The sequence below is a fragment of the Xiphophorus couchianus genome, chromosome 21 (assembly GCF_001444195.1).
Source record: "Xiphophorus couchianus chromosome 21, X_couchianus-1.0, whole genome shotgun sequence".
NCBI classification, from domain to species: Eukaryota; Metazoa; Chordata; class Actinopteri; order Cyprinodontiformes; family Poeciliidae; genus Xiphophorus; species Xiphophorus couchianus.
Window position 1 is genome coordinate 21414213 of NC_040248.1, and position 6000 is coordinate 21420212.

A 6000-nucleotide genomic window follows, 5' to 3' on the forward strand; every position below is an offset into this window, starting at 1 on the left:
TTGTGCTTGTTTTTGAAAAATATGTCCTGTCTTGGCATTCCAGGCATACCATATAAACACGTTGCATGTTGTTGTTCACATCCAGAAATTGCGGCAATGCGCACAAAGCTGGAGGGCAAAAAGACAATTCTTTTACTGGCCATGGTAGAACAATTTAGTTAAAAAATGTCTAACTATACCTAAAAATACAGAATTCCACGTCACATCTATCAGTTTGTCAAAGTCTAGCTAGCATAACTGACCTACATCTGACCTACAACTGACCTACATGCCTCTCCATTTGTGAATATATATATATATATATATATATATATATATATATATATATATATATTTCTGACCAGTTACATGCGATACCTGTGAACCTTGTTATCTAGTTGTCGTAGTGTTGACAATTAGTAGAAAAGCACAACGTCCCTTTTTCTTTTATGCATCGCGCATACCTTTAAGATTTTGAGCGTTATATTGACAATTTGCCAGCTAACATCAATGGTAGTGATTGTCAGCCAGCAGTTCTCTGCCCTCCAACAGAAAGCTGGAGGGGAGGGTCTTGCGTGCATGACGTCAAGTTGTAATGTTTCGATAGAAAACAAATTGTCTTGACAAAAAGGACTGCATAAGATGCAATGGCTATTGAATAATTGACTATTAAATCAAGACCGTTTCCAGTGTTACAGTAGCCAGGCCACATTGATGTAATAGCAACCTGTGTTTGTGTGACCTTCAGCCATTTGGATTATTTGTGTTAGTGCATGTGGGCAGGCGTATGTGTAGAAATAATTGCATTTGTGTTGAGTGGGTGTATGTGAGAGTTTGAGCGAGAGCCCACCTCTCTGGGACGTGGATGGAGCTCCCACACAATCAACGGCACACTGAAGGGGGGCAGCCAACTTTCCCGCCAGGCCAAACTAACTGTGATTTTAAAGCAATGAAAGAATCCAAAGCATTGAGGAACGTGTCAGAAGTTCCAGGAACACCTCAAAGGCCAGGACCATGCATAATGAGTCTGTCCAAAGAACTGTATCCCTGCTGCTAGAGTTAATTGGACCCAAGTGCTCCACTCAGAGGCATACTGCACTGACTACAGCAGTAAAGACGTGAGGCATTGTGGTATAATGCAAGTTCTATCAAAGCCGTCTGTGCCTACAGTCAGGGAAGTCACAAAACTCTGAGCTGCCCTCGTCTGTAGCTGAACCTGGTAGACCCTGATGGACAGACAGAATTCCCTTCACACGCTTTGTGGTGAAACGGACAGGCAAACGGACAGAGAATATCAAACCTTCATGCACACTCCTGAGTTATTGGCATGCTAAAGAGCTGAGTCTTACTCTAAGACATGGACAAAGAACAAGTTGTTCTTCCTGAATATGAGGTGCAACACTTGGAAAGACTATCCTACCCACTAATTTTAAGATTTTATTACAAAAATATTATAACTACTTTATTCCTGGTTTATTGAAGCAGATTAGATTATTGCTGGTAAAGTTGTTTGACAGCTCAATAATGGAAAGTTTTAAGACTAGAACTGATCAAGAATTAACTCTTTAGTAGAGATGCTCCGATCAGGTATTTTATAGCCGATTCCGATCACCGATCACTGCCAATCATCTGGATTGGCCGTCAATTTTTCACGTTAGGTATAAATGCTACTATGTGAACTGGCAAATTGGAAAAAGGATCAGGCAATAAATTAATCTAATTGAGATGTAAAACATGCAAAGTATTTGCAGGCACAATACAGCAGCTATTCAGTCAAAAGGACAACCGAAAAACCTTAAATCAGTGAAATAATATCTAACAGTAAGGTTCTCACTACCCTAAATTACATGATGAGTCAAATAAATCTGCCTATATCAAATAATGTCAACTAAAAAAGTCAACATTCATTCAAAGCCAAATGTAAGTTGCATCAAAATAAACAATCCTGAGTTACTAAATCAAAAAGTCCCGAGAGCATGGCTAGCTTATTAATGCTGGTTCTGATTGGCTGTTTCTGACCGAGCTGAGTAATTCTGCAGAATGCCAGGAAGAGGCAGAGGAGAACAATTATTTTTCAGAAATTATTTGTTTTATGTTGGGACATAGCGGAAGTTTTAATACATACATAAAATCCTTTTTTCTGTTTGCTTAAGTTACATGTTGCAGCTTTAAGCAGACATGCAGTTTGAGGTGGAGCAGAAACGGAGCTACGTCTGTAAAATATTACTATCAGTAGCGCGTAGCGGTGGTTCAACAACGTCTTACACCCCTAGCTAGTTGAATTTAAATATTTTTCGGGTTATTTTGTTTAGTTTTCTGGCCATCATACTCATCCAGGTGAGTGTTGTTAGTTGCGCACGGCTTGACTTGCTGTCTGATCGCTCCGGCATCTTTTTTTCCCCGTTATAGTTCCTCACCACATTGCTCAGGATTTGTTGCCGCAGGCTGCGAAGTGAGATGCTAGTGATCGGTTTTGGTGATCGGCGATCACTGATCATGCACTTTTTCACAGAAATCGGTCAATTGTGATCGGTGGCAAATCGATCGGCACACCTCTACTCGTTAATAATGTTTACACCTATGCTGCTGCTCTGATCCGATTATGCAATATTTATCCTAGACTTCACATTCATTCTTCACCAACTTGCTTTAATCCATTTGTCTGTCATGTGTCCATTTTGGGATTGATGAAATCAAAAACACAGTCTTTACTCCGGTTAAAACTGAGTAGGCATATTATTAAACACAATCCCACAGTACAACTACACTATTATAGAGTTTTTCAAACAAACGGTTTTTATTCAATTTGTGTGAAAATCTGCATCCATAAAACATCCAAACTAGGGGTGCACCGATTGCAGGTTTCTGGCCGATCCCCAATTACCAATCTATTGAAAATCCTGACCTGCCGATTCCGATATTGGCCGATATCAATTTGTTTGTCTGAAATGTTGCTAAACATAGCAAGAAAGTTGACAAGTTGCCAAAGGTGAGGTGGCTATTGTTAACTACAAACATATAGAAATGATCTGGTGGGCCGGTCTGGTAGTCAAACCTTTCTCACAGCAGAGCAGAAGAAAATAGCAGTTGATTTAAATACTTTTGCTGAGGTAGATAAAATCGGTTGATAAGATCGGCTTCACACGTAAAAATCAGCCAATCACTGATTTCCGAAAATTAGGGAAATCGGCACCGATAAATCGGCTGGGCGATAAATTGGTGCACCCCTAATCCAAACACCTTGCAATACCAATGCCTGACCAGTAGGTGGTGACGACATTGACTATAAGATTTCAAAATTGCAAAGAAGAATTTTATTTAATTGCCAGAAATACGCCAAGTTCAAGGTCTGAATCCCTGGAGGGCCGCATCTGAAGATGTCATTTACACAGACAGGGTTTCACTCTATTTTTTGTAAAAAAAAAAAAGTTTGACAATTAATGCATCAGTTAATTAAAAAGTGTTGAATAAGCAATAACAAAAAGAAACCTCAGGATTTTGAACCCCATTTTTACCAGGTTGTCTTTAGCACTGTCACAATTGCTAGGTGACAGGACATGTGCTGGGATAAAACCAGGAAGTAAATCTTAAGTCTAGACCGCCAAATTTCAAAACGTCCAGTCCTCCTAAGGCTGCAGACCCTGAATCTAGAGACAAATATGGTCTTTAAAAACCTCTGTCTTACCTATCAAAAAATCTGTTTACATATTAACAACACAGCAAAAGAAATGGCATGTTTATTTCATATCCATGTTAGTGTCAATATGACTATCATTTGCATCATGATACTTTATACACACATTAGTGTTGATTGGATGGACAATCACTTAAAGCAGGGGTGTCAAACTCCAGTCCTCGAGGGTCACTGTCCTGCAGTTTTTAGATGTGCCACAGGTACAAAACACTGGAATGAAATGGCTTCATTACCTCCTTGTGTAGATCAGTTCTCCAGAGCCTTAATGACCTAATTATTCTATTCAGGTGGTGCAGCAGAGGCACATCTAAAAGTTGCAGGACAGTGGCCCTCCAGGACTGGAGTTTGACACCAGTGACTTAAAGTGATGTTGGGACTGACAAAATTTGTCTTATGCTACTAAAAATAAAATTGCTATCTTCAATAAATATTATTGAATGTGTATTTTGAGCTGTTTTTCCAAAAAAAAAAAAAAAGAATAAAAAAAAAGCTACTGACATCATACAATCATGAATAACTAAATGCAGCCATTGTTAAGAGTAACTCTTTCTTTAGCAAGGACGTTAACTGTGGGTTACTATGGAAACAAAAAAAAAAAGTAACAATAAACTGTCCTTAAATAGATGTGCTGAGTTTTCCAGAACCTCAGCAAGTTGATAAAAACTAGAGCTTTGTGTTGACCAAATTCTGCTGTATGGAGGTCAGCTCAACATTCCTCACATGGGAAAAAAAAACTCTGCATCATTGATGCTATTGACAAACTGTTTTATTGTTAACCTTTTCCCACAAATTTGAGATTTTTGGTGAGGAAAAAAAAAAAACAAATCAAGAAAAAAGGATACTACACAACCAAACCTAAACTAAATGAAATCATCCATCCATCAGCTTAAATCTGTTTTTGACTGTGGGAGGAAGTCTGGGTAGTCTGAGAGAACAGGAACCGGCACATGAAGAACATGTAAACACAAAAACAACCAATCAGAGCCAGGAGGAGGGTCTTAGTGCTGTCAATTATACTTGTCTATGAGATATTAAATGTGTTAAAAGCAGGGAAATAACTGTTAAATGTTACAGGAAAATTGTTTACCCGCTATCATCGACAGCTATGCTAGCTAGCCCTAGCCCTAGCCATTTGCCGATACACTCCGGTATCGGCAAATCGGTAAATCAGTATGGGCCACAATCAGATACAGGTCAGGCCTTTTGAAGATCGCTGATTGGTCAGAAAACTGCCTATCGGTGCACCCTTATTTAAAAACAATGAAACTGGAGGAAGTTTTATCCGTCACAGGTGGTTCCAACTTCCACCAAAAGAAGGTAACCATCATCAGGGTAAAGCTAAAAGAACTAAAATATTTTATGCCAGTTAATAGCGCCCAGCAACAGCCTTTATTCTCATTGAAATGAAACAAGCTATACAATCTGGCTGAGCCTAAGTTATTTGGCTGTGCCCTCCCAGCAGTGTTGACAGGCACTAATCAAGGTTCAGCTCTGCTCTGTGTCTGCGCAGCAGCATTACAGCAGGGAACCCCGGCTGCATGACGTCTACCAGCGCTGCACAGCTGCAGAGTTTAGCCTCAGGCCTGCTACACATTAGCTGCACACCTCCTATTCCACAACTTCTCCACACATTTGTTATTGCATATGCGTTTTGGCGCAACGGCGACCACGTTAAGCGAGTTGTTGCGGGTTTCAGGCGGTCATCGTGCTCAAAATACGAAGCAAACAGAGAGAATCTTCCTGAAGGCTTCCTAAAGGCTGTCGTCAAAACCCTATAGCCGAGCAGAGTTTGGCTTGATTTCCCTGGTCTAAAAGCCGCCTAGAGGGGTGAAAACGCGGTAATGACTTTGAATGCATCTCACCCAGATCCCCAGTTGCCGAGAGGGAGCGTCTTCAAAGCGCAGAGCGGCTCATTTTCCATGAAAAATTAGAAAACCCTTCGATCCTCATAACTGTTTCTCTCCAGCCATCTTGAGCCAAACCGTCAACTTGATCGGGCGGGTGACACTCAGGCGAAAGTTTTCCTGTGTTCCCTGTTACAACACTTTAATAATATTATATCGATGATAATAAGTCAGTCATATTCTTAATATAATTTCTTTAGCCATACCGCGGGTTTTGAAAAGCTAAAGCAAAACACAGCATTCGTTGTATTAAGCTATCACCCCCGGCCTGGCAGAAATGGTACGGTCCGTGACATTCCGCAGACCCACTCTGCTGTGTTAAGTGTAAGCAGCCAATCAGGAGCCCTGTAGTAACCTGTAAGAGCATAACACAGCTGGAGCTGTGAACCAGCTGAGACACAACACCCACACAACACACACACA

The 6000-nt window shown here is 40.5% G+C and overlaps 1 protein-coding gene across 1 annotated transcript in view; it reads right to left on the bottom strand.

The window, feature by feature from the left end:
- znf438 (zinc finger protein 438) overlaps window positions 1-5750 on the bottom strand; it is a 42655-nt gene extending 36905 nt beyond the window's left edge. The window contains exon 1 of the mRNA XM_028005267.1: window positions 5536-5750. The gene's annotated coding sequence lies outside the window, so the exon portion shown is untranslated. The remainder of the gene's footprint in view (window positions 1-5535) is intronic.
- Window positions 5751-6000: the final 250 nt, after the last annotated feature.